Genomic DNA, 24,212 nt, shown 5'->3' with positions numbered 1-24,212 from the left:
TGTTCTGTATCAGAAACTAGAGCTGATGTGGCCTATCCAATGCAATTTTCTGAATCAGCACCCCAAATAATCAAATGAATCTAAAATTGAACAAAAAACCAATTAGTAACCTTTTTGATACAAATGTTGGAGAGTGGTCCCTGGTCAAAGTGGTCCCTGTTCAAGTTGGGAACCCCTGCCATAATATGATGGGTGCCTGTTGGACTGAGCCAAAAAAAACCATGGCGAGGAGTCTAGGAAGGTGGATGTGGCTGACAAACCTGAAAATCATTGCTCCATTCTGTGTGATTTCATTGCAAGTCCTTTTCATTGCAGGGACTTGCATTTTCTACTTCTATTTTTATCAAGTTACAGCATACATTAAATTTGCACAGGGTGATGCAACACATGGACATTCTGAATTCTAGACACAAGGATGCAGTTGTTGTTATTTAGATTAGTAAAAGCCAGTAGATGTGGAAAACAGTGATTTGTTACTGATAAATGGTCCTATCTGCAATGAAACCATCATCCATGGGTACGTCTACACAGCAGAATGAATGAAGTTCTACACAACTTTAACTGCCGTGGCTTAATGCTATGGAATCTGGGGGGTTGTAGTACACCAGCAAACTTGGGCAGAAAAGGTTAAAGGTCTTGTACAATGACAACTCCCAACATTCCATAGCATTGAGTAATGGCAATTAAAACGGTAGTTATTCTACAATGTTAATGTACTCCAGATTAGTTCTACAGTTCCAAATCTTGTGTTGCTATCACCCATTTTGCCCTTGTAGCCTCAGGTTTCCTCCTTACACCTGGTACATAGCACTCAAGATGACTTATGTACTGGTTTCACTGTTTTAAAATCTGAAACACATGTCTCAGCTGGAAGTTGACCATAGATTTGCACTGGAAGACCCAGAGATTCCAAAAGAGATATTTTTATCCAAATCCATGAATAACCAAATCCACAGAAATAAAACCTGCAAATGAGGACAAGCAGTTACATGCTCAGTGGGTTCAGTGTGGTAAAGTGTGATCAATTTTCTGAGCCATAGCCATTAACATCTGCATGCCAGAGGGTTGGACAAGATAGCCCATGTGGTCTCTTCTGACTCTATGATTCTATCCTGCTGATACGAGTTAGGCTGCTACAAGGATCAGGTGTAACATGTGTAATTTGGAAATAGTTCTTCCTCCCTGATAGTTAATTCTATTACTGTTATAGTCTTTTCTGTTTCTCAATCATTGATACTGTACAGCAGGGGTCTTCAAACTAAGGCCCGGGGGCCGGATACGGCCCTCCAAAGTCATTTACCTGGCCCTCGCTCAGGGTCAAGCTAAGTCTGAAATGACTTGAAAGCACACAACAACAACAACAATCTCATCAGCCAAAAGCAGACAGACACTTCCCACTGAAATACTAATAAGTTTATATTTGTTTAAATTGTTCTTCATTTTAATCATTATATTGTTTTTAAAGTGGTTTTTTTGCACTGCAAATAAGATATGTGCATTGTACACAGGAATTCATTCATATATTTTTTTTCAAATTATAATCCGACCTTCCAACAATTTGAGGGACTGTGTCCTGGCCCTCTGTTTAAAAAGTTTGAGGACCTCTGCTGTACAGTTTTGCAAGAATGCCACATGATGTTTATAAACTGTGGTGTAACTTTCTGATTGCTAGGAGTTTTGGAAGGCCAGGCTCGACTTGTCACTGCATCTATCATAAACTGCTATGTTCATTCCACTTGTGGCCTTAGGCAGTCACATTTCCTCAACTCATGTAATATTAAACATAACATTTTGCCTCATAATGGAAGAAGCATTTCCTCATTCCTTTATTGTTGTTGCAGTTAACTGATGTTAAGTTGGCTTCAACTTGTGGCGATAACTCTGTGGATGAGGGACCTCAAGTCACCTTGTCATCAACAATTGAAATATGTTCCATTTCTTGTTTTATTATGCTTGGCTTCCCCTCGTTCATGCTTCATACTTCTCACATCCCATATTTCTGTAATATGTGTTGTGCAGCTTTGGACTTCTCTTTCATCTTTGGACACATCAACAGCAGAACATTCTTTCATTTTGTGTCTACTTGCATCATTAGCTACCATGCTACCCATAGTTGTCCTATGCTGCCCCCCAGTAATTCACTGTATGCCATCTGAGCTTAGAATGTCGTCTTCTGGTGCTATTTCTTGTTTTATTTTGGATTGACTCATCATAAGGTCTTCATGGTGAAATATAGTCATTAAGATTTACTATACCTCCTTCTGCGCAGTACTAATAAGCATTAGCGATGGCACCACAGCTCGTCTCTGAGAGATCCTTTGCCAGTGTCAACCACCACTATTACTGTTGCCTAGTAGCGGTTTGGCACATCTAATCTGGCTCCTGACATGGAAAAACCCTACCAGAAGTGTTAATCAGCATCGCCTTTTGCCTCACAAAAGCACACCATTCAAATTATTGCTGAAAATTGTGTTACTAGTTCACTTGCCTCCCAAAATGGAGTATGCATTTTAAAATGGCACTGGTAGTTTGTATGTACACAACTGGATGAATAAAGGAGGGCTAACATATTCATCTGATAAAGTAGAGTATCACAAAAGTAAACTCCAATTTTAATATATGTTAGTTTTTAAGGGTCTTCTTAAAAGACACAGGGCTTTTTTTTACTGTATTCAGTGATCAATTTCACTGAACTAGCATTTATTATTATTATTATGGTGTTGGTGCAGAAGTGGTTCTTACCTATTAAACAGGGTGATTTTGTAGTCCGAGTGTTGATATATTGAGGCAGTCACAATCCTGCGCAACCTCCAGCAGTAAAGGCCCATTATACACTGCCATATAAAATCCAGATTATCTGCTTTGAACTGGATTATATTGCATTGTACTCATATGATCCAGTTCAAAGCAGATTATGTGGATTATCTGATTTGATAATCTGGATTATATGGCAGTGTAGAAGGAGCCATGGTTAAGGACACAGCACTAACATCTAGAACAGCAGCTAACACAGCAACACAAACTCTCCTCAGTGTCCATGGAAACTCCATAAATGATTGTTAACTCAGTCATCTCACTACATAGATGATTTTCTTATCCATGTGTTCAATGTTTATAATTTCACTTACTCCAAAAATACTCCCCTCCACCCGGAAGTATTTGTGGTCCTTTTTGGGTCCCCTAGTGTCAATATATGTTATATTTCTGGCCCAAGTATAGTCCAAATAGAAGATTCGCTATTATCCACAGTTTCAAGTATCCACATGGGGTCTTGGAACATATCCGCCATGGGTATGGGGATCAGACTGTACCACCACATGTGCCAGAAGCACCACTCAGAAATACCTAGTGTGTAAATGTAACTTGTGCATGTGTACACACATTAAATCTTATCCTTAACAAGTGCTCTGCTGGCATTATCTTGGAACAGGTGCAGATCTTCCATGTTGGACTATCATGGTGATGAGCCCACCACCCATTGGCAAAGATAGCTGTGATGAATAAGAAGCAGGAGAGTGTTCCATATCTGACTCCTAACCAACATGGAACCAACTGCACATCTGAAATAGCCCTAGCACTTACTTAACCACATGAGTTGTGAAGTGATTCAGTATCTGTCCTCCCACAAGTCAAAAAATAGACATGTTATTCCAGTGTCTTTGAGAAGAGTTGGAAAAGAGTGAGTGGAAGAAAAAGGGTTAACCAGACTCTACCCCTCCTGCCAATTCCTCCCATGGCTACTTTACATTAAAAAAAAGAGTTAGAAGACTTTTGGTTTGTTTCCAGAAAACAACTTCTTATATCTACCAGAGATCTGAGTTTTGTTTTGCTTTCTCCACATGGCTAATATATCATCTTTGGTTCTAAGTGTTCTTCTGCCTTGTGCTATAATTATCCTGAATTTATACTTTTTCCTCTGATAGTTTTTTTTATAGATCTGAGGATAAATTATTCACGCAATGAAGGCTCTCTGCATCTTTCTTTTACTAGCTCTTACAAATCTCCATGCTTTTAACTAATGTGGATGTATGCACATATTGAATTTTCCAGACTGATCTACCTTTAGCTTCCCATGGCTAATGCTTCACACTCAGCTGCAGTAGCATTTTGTCTCTAACTATCCTGTGTGTCCATCCTTGAGACTGAATGGTCATATATTATTATTCCAAGATCACCAGATGTAAATTTTGCTTTCACTTTACAGTCTCTAACTCTTTCTGTTAAGGACACCATAGAAACGCAACTTGAAAGTAAGGGGCTCCTTCCCCATACATACCTCTTTGCAGACAAATCCATGAGCAGTTTCAGTGGGGATTGTTGAACCAGGGGTGTGCAATTGAAGAAGTGGTTAATGGCCACTTCCATGCCAACAAGGTGATGAATCCATTCTGGATTTTGATTAGTTTAAAATGAGTTCTCTGAAGTACTAAAACTATTTAGGAACAGGACTCAGGACCTTGGAGAGTTTCTTTGTTGTATTAACTCCCCAGCGAAATTAGGTCAACTGCTTCCCTTCTGTCCTTCAGCAAAAAGTTGAAAACGTGACTATGGGACCAGTCATTTGGATAGTGATACATATAAAAGAGGATGAGAGGAGAAAATGAAGCAAACTGATATTGATATTTTTGTACATAATAAATATGAGAAATACCATACTTTCTTTTTGCATAAACCCTTTCTCTGATATGAATGGAAACTTACTGATAGAATTTTGAAATCTTAGAATCATTTTTCAATGAGTGAACCTTTCATGATCTTCTGTTGAAAACAGTTGGTGTCTGTCCTATAGAAAATTGGGTTGATCAAGTCAAACTGTTTTCATCACTGGAGCTCTTTTCTCTAGAAAACAAGTTAATTTCCCTTTGGCTTCATGCCTCATCAGCTGAGCTTTTCACAAGCAGAACGACATACAGATTGATATTTTTCATTATTTTTTTTTGCCACGCAGACTGGAGAAAATAGGTTCTTTGTTCTAATATACTCTTGGCAGACCTCAGAAAGAATACGCAAGAGCAGTCATTTAAGAACAATCAGCTAAATTTTGCAAATCTGAAATGCCTGTAAATGAAAAAGGGCAAAAAAAAGTCTTCCTCAATGTGAAAGATAATGTAGAAAACTTGCTCTTTAATCATTTGTTCTTTAATGAAATCTTAAATGTATTTACAAATTAAGGAAATGTGTTCTTTACTATAGATGAAAACCAATGTGATAAGCTCATCTGTTAACATGTAGTTTAATATTCATTGTGTATTAGATATGGATCCTAAGCAGAAAAGTTATGTCAATTTCTGTTACTTGAATATTAGCATGCTACATACAGATTAGGTTGGAAAAGTGGGTCATAGGAAAGAGGAGTGGTTCTTTGAGGAACCCAAGTATCCACAAGAGCTGGCTTCAGTCCCAGGGCTGGAAGATCTCTACTTGTGTTATAACATGTCTAATATATGAATGAATGTGTTTATATTTCTCTAAAACAAGCCCCTCTATTCTCTGTGGTGTCACTTTTATGCAGCTGTACATTCACAGAAATACTTCTAAAAACATATTTCAAAGCAATTTTATGGAATTCTCCTAGGGACAAAACAGGAAGAGTATTTTTGTATCTGATGGTCTCCCCTGTTTCCTTCTCCTGTGCCACTATGTGGACAATTTCAGATCTTGGAGTGTCTTGGATTTCAGAATTAGAGATAAGGGATGCTCTACCTATACTTATAATTTAATTTTAAGTGTCAATGTAATAAATATTCCCTCTTAAATGTAAACATAATATGCAATAGTATTTTAGTGTTTTAGTGTAGATATAATTCAATATTATTACTTATTATTCTATCTGTGTTCATATAAGACGGGTTGACTTTGTGCCCCCCACCCCCAAGGATTTCTCCCCCTTGTGTCTTATCGTCACTTTTATAATGAAAAACTGACTATAGACCATATAAAATGTATGGAAACCTCTCACCATCATTATCTGGACTATAAACAAAACAAAACAAACCTTCGCAAAAGAGCAAACACAAAGCCATTGTGAGCTTTGTTCTGCTCTTTAATTGGCTCATTTCCACAACCTATCACAACTGTTGAACCAATCAGTGTTGATATGTAACCTGGGAAGGCACATGCTGGATGCCACCTCCACTGTGATGAGTGCCACTGCCATATGCAAAGCTTAGTACCATATTCAAAGCTTAGTTCTAGGCCCCTTCCACACAGCTGTATAAAATCCCACATTATCTGCTTTGAACTGCGTTATACAGCAGTGTGGACTCAGATAACCCTATTCAAAGCAGATATTATGGGTTATCCGCCTTGATATTCTGTTTTATATAGCTGGACCAGGCTGTGGTGCAGCTCGTTAGTAGCCAGCTGCATTAAATCACTACTGACCGAGAGGTCATGAGTTCAAAGCCAGCCCGGGTCAGAGTAAGCTCCTGATCCTTAATAGTCTAGCTTGCTGTTGACCTATGCTACCTGAAAGTTGCATCTGTCAAGTAGGAAATTCAGGTACTGCTTTATGTGGGGAGGATAATTTAACTAATTTACAACCTTCCAGCAGCATGCAGAAGAATGAGGAAGTACTCCATTAAAGGGCTCGGTGTCACGATTGGACGGTGAAGTGGCAGCTCCCCCTGTGGCCGGAACCAAGCATACCCTCATGAAGCCGAAAAAACTGGAATGTTATATTGCCTCTGTGTCTGTCTATATATGTTGTATGTCTAAATGGCATTGAATATTTGCCATGTATATGTGCATTGTAATCTGCCCTGAGTCCCCTGTGGGGTGAGAAGGGCAGAATATAAATACTGTAAATAAATAAATAAATAAATGTGTGGAAGGCCCCTGGTCTTTTTTAGAAGATGACTCAGAAGGTGGTACTAGGGAAAACCCGTTTGATTTCCTTGCCGTTGTCCTGTGGTGTTCCTCAGTCTCACTCCTGTCCACCATGACATTTAACACCTATATGAAATTGCTGGAAGAAATCATCCAAAGTCTTGGGGTTCAGTGTCATCAGTTTGTTGGTGACAGAAAAGTCAATCTCTCTTTTCCATTAGTTACAAGAAACTTGGTTTAGATACTGAAAAGGTGTCTGCTGCCAGTTGTGGACTGGATGAGATTGAACATATTGAAACATAATCCAGACAAGATAATCCTGAGTATGATGTATTCGTGTACTCTTAATTCAGATAAAAGCAACCCGCCGCATAAACTATAATTGAAAAACAGCTTTAGACTGTGGTGTCCCTCCTTAATGGTTGGTCAGCATCAAACAAACCAAAATGTGTGGGCATTCTGGAGTTAGGCACACCACAAACTGGAAAAATGGTGTGGACTACTTTACTTAAAACTATAGCTTTAATGCTCTTGGGATTCCCTAAATGTCTAACATCCCCAGCTATGCAGAAAATAGTCAAAGTCTGATGTAAGAGGTAAAGCATCTGACTGGAGGCAAAAGAAAGGAATGTAAGAAAAACCAAACAAAAACAGCAGAGATTGAAGAAACTCAAATAAAGTCTAATATAGGGTGCACTGTAACTACAACCGTTCAATACTATAGAATAAAGGGACTTGTAGTTTGCTGTGGCACAAGTACTCTTTGGCAGAAAAGGCTAAAGAACCTGTAAAACATCAACTTCGATAATTCCATAGCATTAATCTACGACAGTTAAAATGGTGTTGAGTTGCATTTATTCTATAGTGTGGGGGCACCTTTTTTGGCAAAGGTATGACAGGAGCAAAGCTATAGTAGCTTTATGGCTGTTCTGAACATGATGGGATCAATTTTAAAATGAAAATAATGCTGCCCATTAATGAACAAGTGAGGAATGTTGAGGTAGGGAGATTGTGTGCAGTATATATATAACACACACACAGAGAGACACACACATATATATTTCCCTTGTCCTTCCTTCTTTCCTTCTTTCCTTCCTTCCATCCTTGTTCCATTTGCAAGGTTTGGGTATAAATGACTGGGGCTCCTTCCACACAGCTGAATAAAATCCCACATTTTCTGCTTTGAACTGGAATATATGGCAGTGTGGACTCAGAAAACCCAGTTCAAAGCAGATATTGTGGGATTTTCTGCCTTGATATTCTAGGATATAGGGCTGTGTGGAAGAGCCCCATGTTTCACTGCCATTAAAATGATGTAACACCAGAATCAGCACCACCGATAGGCAGTGTTTGAAAACAAGTAAATATATTTCTCCTGCCAAATGTGTTGCTTAATATATTCTTATTTCTTTTGATTCTCTCTCTCTCTCTCTCTCTCTCTGTGTGTGTGGGTGTGTGTGTATGAGAGAGAGAGAGAGAGAGAGAGAGAGAGAGAGAGAGAGAAATTTGACAATAAAGAGGAAATTAATCTTGCTATCAGGAAAGGAGTTTCAGTCAACCAGAGCTCTATGGCAACTAGGAGTTCATTGTACATGGACACTGACTTACAGAACTTAATGAAATCTGATCATTCAAAAATATTATGGAGAATAATAAAAGTTACAGTTGTGGCTAAAGAAGAAACACACATAAAACCTAAGCAGTAATAAAAATATAAGTTTCTGTTCAGAATGTTTTGCCACAAGTTGGGAAAGTACTTTTTGGACTAGTATTAGCTGAACTATATGCAAAATTCTGGGAGTTATAGTCTCACCCATAATTCACCCAAAAAACATTTTCCAAGTTCTGGACCAAAGCACGACAAAATTCTTCATTCAAAAATTAATCTGCTGCAGAGACTGGAATGTTAGTAGAAAAGAGTTAACACAAAGCATTAATTAGTGAAATGGAAAAAAAATAAAGAATCTAATTCAATTATACTTTAATTGAATGGGATACTGATTAACACTTCAGCTAATTTTAAATTGGGGTTTGTGTTTGCATTGCTTTACTACCAGAAAATAGTGGAAAATATCCTCCCTGTATTACTTTTTTGTCAAATCTACTTAGAACACTTGATTTTCTTTCTTTCTTTCTTTCCTTATAATCTGATCTCCTCATTTTTCCCCACTTTTTAACCTTATTGATTCCCATGTGAACCCACATTGATACAGGATTGGGAATTTCAAAATGCAGTTTCATGGAACAGATACAGAAAAACCAAAGGGCGGACTGGATATGAAAAAGTCAACCCAGCACTTCCAAGCTGCCCTTACCATTTCTTTGTTTATTTTTTAAACTTTGTATTTAACATAAATATTATATTGGAATCATGATCATAGAATCATAGAGCTGGAAGAGACCTTGTGGGCCATCCAGTCCAACCCCCTGCCAAGAAGCAGGAAAATCGCATTCAAAGCACCCCTGACAGATGGCCATCCAGCCTCTGTTTGAAAGCCTCCAAAGAAGGAGAATTAAACTCTCCATCACAGTCCAGGGCAGAGAGTTCCACTGCTGAACAGCTCTCACAGTCAGGAAGTTCTGCCTAATGTTCAGGTGGAATCTCCTTTCCTGTAGTTTGAAGCCACTGTTCTAGTCTCCAGGGCAGCAGAAAACAAGCCTGCTTCCTCCTCCCTATGACTTCCCCTCAAATATTTATAACTGGCTGTCATCATGTCTCCTCTCAGTCTTCTCTTCTGCAGGCTAAACATGCCCAGCTCTTTAAGCCGCTCCTCATAGGGCTTGTTCTCCTGACCCTTGATCAATTTAGTCGGCCTCCTCTGGACACATTCCAGCTTGTCAACATCTCCCTTCAGTTGTGGTGCAGAATCAAGCTTCTCCTTAGTGGTAAATATCCACTAGCATTCATGCAAGGCAATTAGGATTCTCAGCTGTTAATGATAAATTTGAACTGTTAGGAACAAGGATGTGCCAGTGCACAAAAAACAAACAAACATATATAGCAGAGTTTTAGACGAGTTCTTTTCAGTTGCCCCATCAACTCTTCCATAAAACATTTTGGTTTAAATCATGCTCTGAAGAGACCAAAAATAAGTAGACTTCTTTAACTTATCCAATTTACTCACAAACTTTATGTATTCAGCATACAGATACTTTGCATATCAATTCAGTCCAAAGGCTAAAACATCTCTCTGGTGTGAGAGTCTAACAGAGTCTCTGTTCTCTAAAGCATACTGTTTTTAAAACAGAGTCTGAGATCTTAACAAGTCCCAGTTCTGGTCACATGGTCTGCAGCCCCCGCCCACAACATAGAGTTAAGGAAAACTGCATACCAATGCACACACATACAATACAGTAAGCAATCTGAATTATATACATAACAAATAACTAGTGGAGGCTTGAAGAAGGTTGCTATTTCCAACAGTAGATCTCACAAATCTATTTTAAATACTTGAGCTTTTCTTTTATCTTTAAACGTTTGGCCTCAGCTTTAGTGTGAGTTTAGTCTAAATATGTGATCATTACAAAGTCTTCTCCAAGGAAAGAGGGGACCAGATTTCAGCCCAAGGAACTGTTTTCCTAGTTTTACTGCAACATGGTCAAGAGAGCTGATAGTTTGGAATGGAAAGTCAAATTAAAACTGTATCCATTTCTTACAAACACTTGTTTATTTTTCATTTTCAACTTAACTCTTGTTAGTTGGTTTTTGCCTCTTGTTTTGGTTGATTCCCTGCCAAATGCCAGCAGATTCGTGTTCTTGCAGTGGGAAGATAAGAAGCCCTTCCATTCTATTTAGGGGTTTTGGCATAATGTTCAAAGAGAACTAAAGTTCATTAAATGGCTGCAGAACAAGAGTCGCCCAGCACTTGATATGAAAAAGCAATACATCTGAGGATTTGGAAGATAGTCATCTTAGTCACTTTTTATTATTCCTTTATCATTCCCTGTCAGGCAACACAGAGAGAGATTCATAGTATGTATCCCAAAGGAGCTTAGCTCTGCATCAGGAGCGATAATAATGTACCAGAGAAAGGTGGGGGGTGCGTGTGTTTGAATATTATTTGATGTTAAAGATGATAACATAGCATCACTCTTAACATGATGGGATCTAACGGCAGATTTACACTTCAATGGTGAGAAGCTGCTCTGAAATGTTGATGTTTTTAAATACATGTTGAATATGGCTTACCTGAAATGCTTGGGACCAGAAATATTTGGGATTTTGGAGGCTTTCAGATATTTGGAATAGCTGCATTTGCTTATATGTATGTAACAACATACCTTGGAGATTGGAGCCAATTGTGAACATGACATGCATTGGCATTTCATATATGCCATATACATATAGCCTGAAGGAAAATGTATACACAATATTTAAAATAATGTTGTGCATATAACATCAGAAAACAAAGATGTTGCTCTCCACGTGGACAACCATGAATTTTGGAGTATTTTGATTTCCGTTTTCTGGATATGTACGCACAATCTGTATTTGTATGATGTATTGTGTGGCAAGTCATCTGTGAATATACCTGTCTGTTGATATAGCTGATATGTTTCCCTATAAGGAATCCAGCTGGTACTTAGATTGTGCTTTTTTGCATGGCCAGGGGTTGGACTAGATGGCCCATGAGGTCTCTTCCAACACTAGTATTCTATGATTCTAAGAGAAGTTGCTGCATTTTTGTAATTATTCTATTTTTTTAAGTCATAACGGTGATCATTACAACTACATTATTCTTAAGTCATTTAATTTTTTAAGATTTTTGTAGGTTTTAAAGCTTCCAACAGATGATAAGACACTAGCAGGAGCTCCCTCAGTTCTATAGAAATATTCGCAGGAACACCTCAGCAAGCAAGAGTCCAAAAGTGGCAGGCTAAAACCCAGCACCTCAATCAGTGGCTGAGACCGGATGAGAAACTCCTTCCTGGACACACAGAAGACTAGGTGACTTGGAAGGCACTGAGCAGGCTATGCTTTGACACCACGAGATACAGAGCCAACCTTAAGAAATGGAGCTACAAAGTGGAATCCATGACATGCGAGTGTGGAGGGGAGAAAACCACAGACAACTTACTACAACGCTGCATGAGCCTGCCACATGCACAATGGAGGACCTTCTTACAGCGACACCAGAGACACTCCAAGTGGCCAGCTTCTGGTCAAAGGAAATCTAGTATAATGCCAAGTTTTTAACTTTATTTGTGATTAAAAAAAATACATTATAGCTGTACTCCCAATTCACTTCTGACATGATAAATAAATATAGCATATGTAATGAAAAATATTATAATTTAATTAACTTTGTGCCCAAGCACGAATGCAATATGCTCCCTCCACTACAATATAAGCAATTTTGGAATGATTTAATTTCTCAAGCATAATCAATATTTCCAATAGACTTTCCACAGAGCAAGCTTCACAGTGGCACGAAGAAATAAGAAACTTAATCAACAGGCTATTTGTAAACTGCCTTGTGTTATATCTTCTTTAAGTTGTGTAAAATGTTAAAGCCATTAAATTCAACAAAATGGCCATCATAGTTTGTCACCTATGAATGGGGGCATTGAAATGGAGCAGCTTAGGAATCTCACATTTGCATTGCTCAGTTTTGCTGTGGAGTGAACTGGGACAGTAACATCACATTACTTAACACTGATGGTTTTATCAGAATGCCTTTGTTGTGTTGTCCTACCAAAAGCCCTAGGGACAGACCTGCTTTCTTGTTAGATAATTTCATAGTACCCTTCACCGGCTTAAAAAGCACGCATCTATTGTGTGAGTAGCTCCCTAGGTCTGATTTGTGAGATACACATACATACATCTGCGTGACAATGTCATTGCAGTGCTACGATCACCAACAAAGCACTCTCACGCAAAAGTCAGGACGACCAAAATGCAACCTATTTTCTACCTCAAGCAGGTCTGTATCTTGTCTTGCTGAAAATGCACAAAACTGTGTTAGCTCTGCAAACTCTGGGGAGGATAAGAGAAGGGAGAAAGACCTTTTCAAGCCCAGGAAAGCAACCCATTCTTATTATATGCTGTTGATGTGACATATATAAATACACTATGGATAACTGGAAGATAATTAATTGGTTACTTAACAAAAAAAAGCTAGAAGAACTCAATAGCTAGAAGTTAACAGAAGATCTTTCTGGGGGTCACAGTTGTTGGCATTGATTTGCTAACAACTTGTGATTCACAGAGAGATCTTTCAATTGTAAATTTGAGTTGTGTTTCAGATTTGATCCAATAATGTCAAAACCTAGAAACTATGTAGTAGCGGTTTGAGCATCAGACTATAGCTCTGGCATCCAAGGTTTGATTTCAAATTCATCGATGGAAATCAATTGGGTGTTGAATGAGTCACACATTAGCAGCTCCAGAAAACCACATGGTAGATTTACTAAAGAGTCAGAAATGAGTAGGTTTCTTTCAGGCTCTATGGCCATGTTCCAGATACTATCCCTCAATTTCTCGCAGCCAAAAGGACTTTGAAAACACCACCTTACAGCCCGAAAAACTTACAAAAACCCAGTGATTCTGGTCATGAAAGCCTTCGACAATACATAGGTCAGAAATGAATTGAAGGCACACAACCATAACAAAACATACATAGTCAGAAATGAATTTCCAACACACAACCACAACAAAATTATGTTATTAACTAATTCAATAGTATATAAATTTAACATTCTATGAGGATCGGCAGATCTTTGGGGTGATGGGAAGAAATGTGTCTTCTGCCCTTTAATGTATTTTATGTTTTAGTGCATTATGTGGTGTGATATTTTAAACTATTGTTTATGATTTTTTTTGTTGTGAACCGGCCTGAGTCCCTCTGCAGAGGTCGAGAAGTTCTATATAAAAGTTCTAAATAAATAAATAAATACATTTGCATGTTCATTTGGAAGTAAACACGAGCATGGAATAGTTTGATCAGGGTTTGAATTCCCACTCAACCATGAAAACCCACCTTGGACAAGTTACACTCCCACATCCTCAGAGGAAGGGAAAGGGACTCTTTCTCTGGCCCATTCTTTATTTATTCCTGGGGATCTGATTTGACTTCCCATACACATTGGTGTCTTGCACAATGGTAGTGATGTCATCTGGTAGTGTTTAAATAGATCTGGGCTTTTACCCTTCTGTTCTTCATGTCTGAGCATCTCCCCAGGAACACTATCAAAACAATACCATGCATGTTGAGGATATAAACAGAAAATTTCACTATCTACAATGAGACATAATCCTAAGCAAGTGTCTACAATGCTGTAGAGTATGAAGTTTGTAAATATATGGGGACACCTTATTTCCCTTCATGCATACAACTATAATAGGAAACCATTATGAATGCATTTGGCATGTTATTCAGACAAGGTGCTTAGCAATTACATAGCGCTTCCTTGTCTAATGCTGGATCTACACTGTCCTGTATCCCAGGATCTGATCCCAGATCATCTACTTTGAACTAGCCCCCCCCCCCCCCCCCCGATGGCACAATGGATTAAACCCTTGTGCTGACAGGACTGCTGACTGAAAGGTTGGCGGTTTGAATCTGGGAAGCGGGGTGAGCTCCCATCTGCCAGCTCCAGTTTCCCTTTGCAGGGACATAAGAGAATCCTCCCACAGGATGGTAACACGTCCGGGTGTCCCCTGGGCAACGTCCTTGCAGAAGGCCAATTCTCTCACACCAGAAGCAACTTGTAATTTCTCACGTCAGTCCTGAAATAAAAAAAAAAACTACTTTGAACTGGATTATATGAGTTTCCACTGCCAGATAATCTGGGATAAACAGATAATCTAGCATCCGATCCTGGGATATAGGACCATGTAGATCCACCCTGAGATGCTTCCACAAAATAATCCTATTATTCTCTACATTGGTCTCTTTCATGGAGTTTTCTACATGGAGGTCACTTTCCATTTGTAATGCTTCTGCACCTCTTTTAACATCTTTTTTTCTTACCATAGGGAAATTGTTAAGGACAGAAAGACAGAATAACTGTCCCATGTCTTAGGATTGATACTGCCAGGAACTAAAACCTGGAAGTACCCATAACACCTAGGAGTAGCCTGCACAGACCAAGTGGCAACCTTGTGTGTTTTGCACTCAAAGCATTAAACTAATACTTTCCAAATATTGAGAGCATATCAGCTACATTAATTCTAAGGACTGAGGGAGTAACAATATAATTAAAAACAATGACATAATGACTTCTAATATAAAATATGTGTATGTACAACAGGTTGATGACTGTTATTCCCAAAATATTGTTTTCAAGGCAGAACTCAGACCCCACAAATTAAGAGGTCTCACGTATGATGCAAGGGGGGGGGGGTGGTGTAACAACAACAACAACAACAACAACAACTTTATTTTTATACCCCGCCTCCATCTCTGCTAAGGGACTTGGGGCGGCTTACAAAGGGACAAGACCTGAGAGCACAAAGTTAAAAACGTAACACAATAAGATAGCATCAAAACAAAACCAAATAAAAACATATCACAATAAAACATATCATAAAAACAGTACTATACAGAATGATAAAAGTGCTGAGTTCAGAGGGCTCTGGGTTTGTACAAATTCCTAGAGAGAGATAAGGGAAAGTGCAAAATTCAGAAAGGCAGGGTTGGGAGGATAATGTTCATGGACATTAAAATGTAAGGATTGAAGAGCGAAGGGCCATGCTAAAGTGCTGGAACTTAGGTAACATTGGGCCAATTCTTTGGAACCGCCTAGTCATATCAAAGCTAGCATTGCTGTATTGTTGACAACTTTCAGATTCCTAATAGCCTGGGCTCCATCAGCCCAATGGAGAAACAAAATAACCACACAAATTCTACTTGGTGGAAATGACTTTTTGTCACGACAGCAGGAGTGAGACAGTTGCAGCCACAGGCAGTGCTAATAGTAGCAACCGAGCCCAAATTGTACTCAGACATATATTTATAGTGATCTCCTTTTCCTCCAAAACGCCCCAAGTAGCTAACAGGCTACTTTTCATTATCTCCATAATGTCATCAGAACAATACTGTGAGGAAGGTTACGCTGAAAATCAGTGCCTGGTCCCAAAGTCTCTTAATGAGCTTCATGGCTGATTTCCCATCCAAGTACTATTGTACCTTTGCTTTTTTCGTGTTCCTTCTGACTTAGGTTGACCCTTATCATGGGATTTTCTGGGGCTGAGAGTGCATGATTCACCCAGGGCCCTTCCACACAGCCATATAACCTGGAATATCAAGGCAGAAAATCCCACAATATCTGCTTTGAACTGGGTTATCTGAGTACACATATTCCAGTTCAAAGCAGAAAATGTGGGATTTTATTCAACTGTGTGAAAGGGGCCCCAGGGGCTCTTCATGGGCCAAGCAAGGAATCGAGCCCTGGTCTCCAAACTGCAATCCAACGTTCAAACCACTACACCATTAAATACCTTTCTGTAAACTGTGAATCCCAGGATTCTGTAGGACAAAAGCATGGCAGTTGAAGTGGAATCATAGCGCTTTAATTGCATAGTGTGAATGAAGCCCTGGATTTCCTGAATCCCAGTTCAACAGCTTAAACTCTGTATCAGGTTGATGCCTGGGGAGGAACCTCAAATGAAAAATCTATCCAAAGTCTCTTAGAGTCTCTTGTGCCCCATGAAGACCCTCACTGTTTACCCCTAGTTAAGCTCTTTTTTAGTTAGAGGAATTAATATATTATTTACAATTTGGGAGGCGGGGGGTCAGTCCAGACAGCCTCCATCGCCCTGCCCCTTTAAGAATCCCCTCAATTGCGGAGCCTCAGGAAAGGCACTTCTGGTTCTTGGAAGGGTCAGCCTTTTCATAACTGGAAGGTGAAGAAAGAGGACGTCTACAAATAGTATAACTCCAGTCAGAGCCATAGTCAAGTCCAGTTAAAGCTATATTCAAGTCCAGTTGGAGTTAAGTATTGAGATCATATTAGAGACAGTTGAACATCGTACAAGAAAGTGACAATAAGAACAAATAAAGATTCAAGAGCCCCAATTCAGCCAGGACTGTGTCTATTTCTCAAAGACTTTACCTCTTTTCATACAGACTTTGTAGTGAGACTCAGGAGGAGAGAAAGTCTACAATTCTTGTCACTTAATAAATTGTTTGATACAACTATATAGACTCCAATCTGTTCCCTGCACAGCCAGTTCACCTTCCAAGTAGTTAAGATAGCCTGGGGGCAGAACAGCATCTGTAAAAAGCCTTACTTTTGTGGGTCATTGAGAGGTTATTGACTATTTAGTATTAAAACATCCTTATTTTCATTCATCTTTGTATCCATTCATTCCATCTTTCCCTCCAGAATCGGGACTGAAGGCAGTTTAATATTTTAAGTGCATTTATTTTTACCAAAAGAAAAATGTAATAGCAACATGTCACACTTTAAACAACAAATAAATAGAAAGTACTGCGACTGAAGCAATGCTCTTAAAATACAACAAAGTAGTAAGCTCTGCCTGTCCATTTCTATTTTTTAAAAATCAAACAAACCTCTCTTTGATAAAGAAAGTGCAGGTTTGAATGGTTCAATTAAGAAAAGAAAACCCCCCAAAGCTATGTTTTTTTGATCACTAACAAAAGCAAGAGCCAGCAAGGAGAGTAGATTTTTTTTGCCAGCAGGCATAAGCCTTTAGTGACTAAATCCTACCTCCATTATTTATGCAAGAAAAGGCTTGCACTGATCTAGGGCCTTGAAAACTTCTGGGCAAACAGACATTCTTAAAAGAGATCCCTTGCTGGCTAATTTATCAAATCATGTCTTGAACTGCAAGCAACTCCAGCTTCACCCCACTCACCTCTCTCTCCTACAAGAAGAATTGTGGGACTTTGAAGAAAGGTGTAGAGGCAAGAGTGCCAGCTGTTTCTTATTAGTGTCCACAAACACTCCTTGTAGGTGCTGTGATCCTAATATATAACATTCTTGATTTGCTTCCAATACGGTTCTTTGGTTTTTAATCAGTGGTTTTTTAAAAGAATGTGCACATGTGCAAATACTTGCATATCAGTTTATCAGTATTAGCCCAACTTTGCTTTAAAAAATGGTTTTTCAGATGGTTATTCACAGTGAAAAATACAAGATACTCCACGTAGGCAGCAAAATCAAAATGCAGAGATACAGAATGGGAAACTCCTGGCTCAATAGCAATATATGTGAAAAAAGATCTTGGAGTCCTCGTGGACAACAAGTTAAGCATGAGCCAACAATGTCATACGGCAGCTAAAAAGGCCAATGGGATTTTGATCTGCATAAATAGGAGTCTGCTGTCTAGATCCAGGGAAGTCATACTACCCATCTATTCTGCCTTGGTCACACCACACCTGGAATTATACTGTGTCCAATTCTGGCCACCACAATTGAAAGGAGATGTTGACAAGCTGGAATGTGTCCAGAGGAGGGCAACTAAAACAAAAAAGCGTCTGGAGAACAAGTCCTAGGAGGAGTGGCTTAAAGAGCTGGACATGTTTATCCCGAAGAAGAGAAGCCTGAGAGGAGACATGATGAGGGTCATGTATAAATATTTGAGGGGAAGTCATATAGGGAGAAGGGAGCAGGCTTATTTTCTGCTTCCCTGGAGACTAGAGGCTGAAGTAGATAGCCCCTTTATTGCGGAAACTTCCGAAATAAAAAAGGAGTTGTCCAGACAACATTCTGGGCAACCCGGAATTAATTTGCCACAAACCAGGAAAACCCTGGTTTGTGGCGAATTAATTCTGGGTTGCCCAGGTTTGTGGCAAATTAATTTGATAGTGCGTTTATTCTGCGTGGGATAAACCCACTACTTCTGGTGTCCAATCTGCAGAATACTGCAGTCCAGACAGTATTCCCACAGTTTTCCAGGATAAATTAGCCTGGAAAATGAGAATACTAACCCCTTTCCCGGAGGCCCCCTAAACACAGTAAAAAAGGAAAAGAACTCACCTGGCATCCATGGGACAGCTGCCGAAGTTCTCCTGGTGCATACAAATGATTTGCCAGGAGAAGGGGGGGGGGGGAGGAAAATGGTTCCTGCCCTGCCCATTCTCCTGGCACGTCATTTGTATGTGCCAGGAGACCTCTGACAGCTGTCAAATGGAGGCCATATAGGGTGTATAGGGTGCATAGGGGGGTTTCTGGGGAGGAGGTTACATGTCCCGGTGTTGTACTGGGAAGTCCCAGTACAGACATCTGGACACCCACCCCAGAAAGCACATGCTTTCTGCGATGAGTGTAGATGGCTCCCAGGAATATCTGCGTTTTTAAAACGTGAATGCTCCTGGGATAACGGCCTCTCTGGAATGGTCCTAGGACATGGGACAATGTCTTTAACCTACAGGAAAGGAAATTCCATCTGAACATGAGGAAGAACTTCCTAGCTGTGAGAGTTGTTGAGCAGTGGAACTCTCTGCCCCACAGTGTGGTGGAGGCTCCTTCTTTGGAGGCTTTTAAACAGAGGCTGATGGCCATTTGTCAGGGGTGTGATTTATTTGCTTCTTGGTAGGGAGTTGGACTGGCAGGGGGTAGGACTGCCCATGAGGTCTCTTCTAACTCTATGATTCTATGCACAAAGTGTGTGGTGTTTAATGGGGTCACTGCAGGACCAATGTAAATTGGAAAAATGTAGTACCAAACAGATTTTTCCATCAGGTCTACTTAACCCTTGCAGTTAGCTAGAAGAAAGGGACATATAGCAGAGACCAAAACAACAGTTAACAATTTAAAAGTCACTGCAGAGAAAGCTCCCGAAGGGTGAATGGGTGAGGCAAAAGCAAGTACTATAATAGTCATTATCTAGGGGCCTTAACATTAATAGCTGCATCTATTATTAACAGTTCATAATGGATCTAAATGAAATTGATGACTATTGTATGCCTTCTGTTCCTCTTTCAAGTTACTTGCAGATTCTCAGGTTTATACCAGAACTAACTTCCAAGAAAAAGCTGTTTGTTTCACACTGCGAGTATGTAGAAATATACCTGCACTCCAAACAAATACCCAGAAAATTTGGCATGAATAGTTTACAAGCAGTCCCCAACTTACAAACAAGATAGGGTCTGTTGATTTGTTTTTAAGTAGAATTTGTTTGTAAGTTGGAACCGGTCTAGCAAAAAGTGCACTCTTTGTAATTTGACTTAAAAAGATGCACATTATAGTTCCTGTGTTATTAGAATCATTATAAAAAAACATGAATGTTTCCAAACAATTGAAAAGAAAACCATAGAAACAAGTAACCCTTCCCTCCAGGAGCCTCTACTATTTATCCTGTGGAAATAGCAATCGCCTACAAGCCTCCTATACTAGTTATTTGTTATGCATATGGTAATTCAGATTGCTTATTATATTGTACATGTATGTTGTGGTATGCAGATTCCTTAACTCTATGTTGTTTGAGGGAGGGACTGCAGACCATGTGATCAGATCTGGGACTATTCAAACTGAGACTCCATTTTAGAAGTCAGTGTTCAGTATTGTATTGTATAGTCAGTGTTCATTATACATTAGCCATAAGACAGAGAAGAGACTGCAACAGAATGCCTTAGACAACTTGCTGCTTAAACTTTCAACTGATAAGCAATGTACCTGTATGCTGAATGCATGAAGTTTGTAAGCAAACCAACTATATTATTTTTATTGAAGACTGCTTCTTTTTGTTTCTTGAGAGCATGATTTAAAACCAAATATATTTTATGGTAGAGTAGATGTTTTTGGGCAATTGAAATAACACTTCTGAAGATCTACTATATATTTTGCGCACTGTAATAATCTTTGTTCCTAACATTTCAAAGATTTAAACAGGTATATCCATCTAACAGCTGAGGAACCTAATTTGCCTTGCAGGAATACTAATCAGTTTTTAGCTCTTCTCAGGAAGATCATACTATACAAAAGGGCTATAATTTTCCAAGTGGTAGTGAATGCCAATTAATCTCCAAAGGGTTCCAAAAAGGCTTTAGAGATTATGGTTTTCCAAAAGGCTATGATCTCATCCCTGTTCAATGTCCTTGTAGATGGCCAATTCTCTCACACCAGAAGCGACTTGCAGTTTCTCAAATCACTCCTGACATGAGAAAAAAAAGCATAGATATCCATAACAAAAAACAAAAAGACTAGCCTAACATGTGCTACCTCAGCAACTTGCCAATCAAATTTGGGTTGTTGGCAGTAGCTTTTCAAGTTTTGGGGTGGTATCAGTAAGAACAAATGTTTTAATGGACGATGGCATGAACCGAGGCTGAGATTTTTATATGCAAAGCATGTTTTTGCGCTGAGCTATGGATTGCGAAGGCCCGTCGCAGGAGGTTGCAGATGGGAAGAAGAATCCCCACCCTTCACTTGCTCTCTGAATTATTTGTTTGGATCCTGTCCAATATAATATCAGCATGAAGCATGCCCTGTATCATATCTGCTCCATTATTACGGGGGATAATAACAGGTTCATTCTCTTTGTTACGTTACAACCCATTATGGAAACACCCTATTAACATAATTAAATGCCAAATGTTTAATATAACAATATCATTTTTTTAAAAACCCAATAGGCTGAGCAGATTCAATGGACCCATCCCTACTAAAATTATTCATTAAAATCCTTTGAGTGGCTTCCTGGGTACTGAAAGTGGTCATTTATTAAGGAATAATGTCCTTCCTTTGAAGGGCCATATTTTAATACTTTTAGCCTGAAATTATGTGTTCTTCCACATTCAATACGTTCAGTGTTCAACCACACATTTTGAAACACTTTTCTAATAGTAAAGACTCTAGTAAACTCAAAATAATAAGACGTGCTTCATGGTCTCCAGTTGCTTTCCCTTTCTTGGTTTTCTGATTATTTTAAAACATTTCCAAATTTTGGTCATAACATCTTCCATTCAGCTTCAACCACAGATGGATGTGCCAAATAAACAAAATGTTAGTACAAAGAATGACTTGCTTTATGACTTGCTTAGATCGTTCCTCTCATTTTCATAAAATGAGGAATAGTGTAGATGTCTTTACTGAGTACCTATTATTTAAATCAGTGATTTGCAACCTGTGGTCCGTGGACCACCAGTGGTCCATATGAACAAAAATATGGTCCACTGCCTCACCATTACTACACCGTTGCTTCAAAACCATCCAGCAACAAGAGTGACTGGTCTTGCAATACCACATCAGCTCTAGATGATTAAATATGGTTTTCTGTGGGGGAGCAGATGCCGACTACTGAATGGCATATGTTCTGTATCCAGAAACTAGAGCTGATGATCCAATACAATTTTATGAATCAGCAACCCAAATAACCAAACTGAATCTAAAGTTGACCAAAAACTGATTCATAACCCTTTTGGTACTGATGTTGGAGAGTGGTCCCTGGTCAAAGTGGTCCTTGTTCAAGTGGTCCCATTTCAAGTGGTCCCTGGTCAAAAAAAAGGCTGGGAACCATTGCTTTAAACAGTCACATAAGGGTTACATTTATCTGTCAGTTAATTGGGTGAATGGCTCTCCAATAATGGTAAAGCAAAATTATATTTTAAAAAATAAATAAATAAAGAGTCGGTTCAGAGCCTCAGAAAAACATCTATTTCTGCTTATTGACTATTCTAAAGCCAGTTTCTTTCCCTGCAATTTGAGTCCATTGCTCTGTGCCCTAGTCTCCAGAGCAGCAGCAAACATGCTTGCCTCCTCTTCAATGTGACACCCTTTCAATTATGTAAACATGGCTCTTGTGTCCCCGCTCAGCCTTCCTTTCTCCAAGCTATACATACCCAGCTCACTAAGCTCTCCAACTTTGCTTGCGCTGGTTTAAAGAGATTAAAATGAACTGCAGTTTACTTTTGCAGTATGTGTTATATAACCACCACACTTTCAAACTCAAATGTTAATTGTAGGCCTGGGTAACAACGGAAAAATTTGTTTCTAAAATCGACTCGTTTTTTGGGTTTTTTTGTGTTTCGATATTTAAAAGAATTCCGAAATTTTCCTTTAAAAAAGTTCGGTATTTACGAAATTTCGTAAATGGTAAAAAAATTACGAAACAATAACGAAACAATAACGAATCGATTCGTTAATGGCGGCCGCGATCGCGTAATACGCTAAAAAAACTTCTGAAGCTTCCCTCTCCCTCTGTTGTTGACTGTTGGTGTGATATTATAATTTTTTTCACTAATTAAACAAAAAACAACTATAAAACTTGCCCCAGACATGCGGAAATAATAACGAAACGACCTCAAACCAATAACGAAACGAATACATAACAAAATACGAAGCATTTACGAAACGAATTGAAAAATTCGTTTCGTTTTTAAGTTGCTCCAGAATGGTTCGTTATCGCTTCGTTAACAAAAAATAACAAATTTTTAACGAATTAACGAAACGAAACCGCCCAGCCCTAGTTAATTGGCCAGTGTAAATGTGGATATGAAGAAAATGCAGCAAGTTTAACGAGAATAGATTAAAGCCTCCATGGTGACCTTTGATTGACAATAGTTCACACATGGTATTTGACCTCAGGGTCACATCTCAACATATAAACCTTAAACTTTCCAATTTAAAATGGTGTTATCTTGTTCTAGTAAATACAATAGTTTTGTTCTGTTGACAATGCTGTTGCTGTCTGCTTTGAATGATTTCCAACTTGTAGCAACATAAGGTGAACCTATGATGGATTTTCTTCACAAGAATAGTTTGTTGGAAGTTTGCCTTTGCTTTTAACAAAAGCAAATGATAATGACAACATTCCCCAATGTCTTCAGCAACAGATGCCATCAGATCTAGCCAACATGGCCAGTGGTTGAGAAATGTTGCCCTACACCATGGCAATCTTCCCCACTGACGGACTGTAAGCATCAGCATCAGGCCTAAGGCTAGATAGTTCATCAAAGCTTCCAGTTCTTTTTAGGCAGGCCAGTTTCTAAGTGCCTCAACCACACAGGGAGTTTTCTCTGCTTCTGGCTTAATGCTTTAAAGCACACTGAGAAGAGAGGAAAGCATAAAAGCTGGGATTTGGATCCCAGGGTTCGCATTTCTATAAGAAGAGATCTATTTTGCACCTCCAACAGAGAGAGTGCCTCTTGTCTCAAGAATCAATACCTACCTATCTGGGGCTTTGGACACATTTTGAAACACACACACACATACCTAAAATCACATTATAGAAATGGTATAAAATATGTTCACTACAAAAGAAAACATATACAAGAATTTCAGTGGTATGGGAGGGAAGAAATCTCACAATTTGATACAGAAAGAACAGGGATTTCGGTAGGATTCTGAGGAGTGCAAAAAGAATGAAGTGGATAGATTTTCATATTCTTGAAAATATCATGTGTTTAAATTGCTGTCACAAACCATGGCAATTGAGGTCCATTTTTTACATTGAGTCTTTTGGTCTTTTTTCAGAG

The sequence above is a fragment of the Anolis sagrei genome, chromosome 1 (assembly GCF_037176765.1).
Source record: "Anolis sagrei isolate rAnoSag1 chromosome 1, rAnoSag1.mat, whole genome shotgun sequence".
NCBI classification, from domain to species: Eukaryota; Metazoa; Chordata; class Lepidosauria; order Squamata; family Dactyloidae; genus Anolis; species Anolis sagrei.
Note: the sequence above shows the minus strand (reverse complement) of the source record.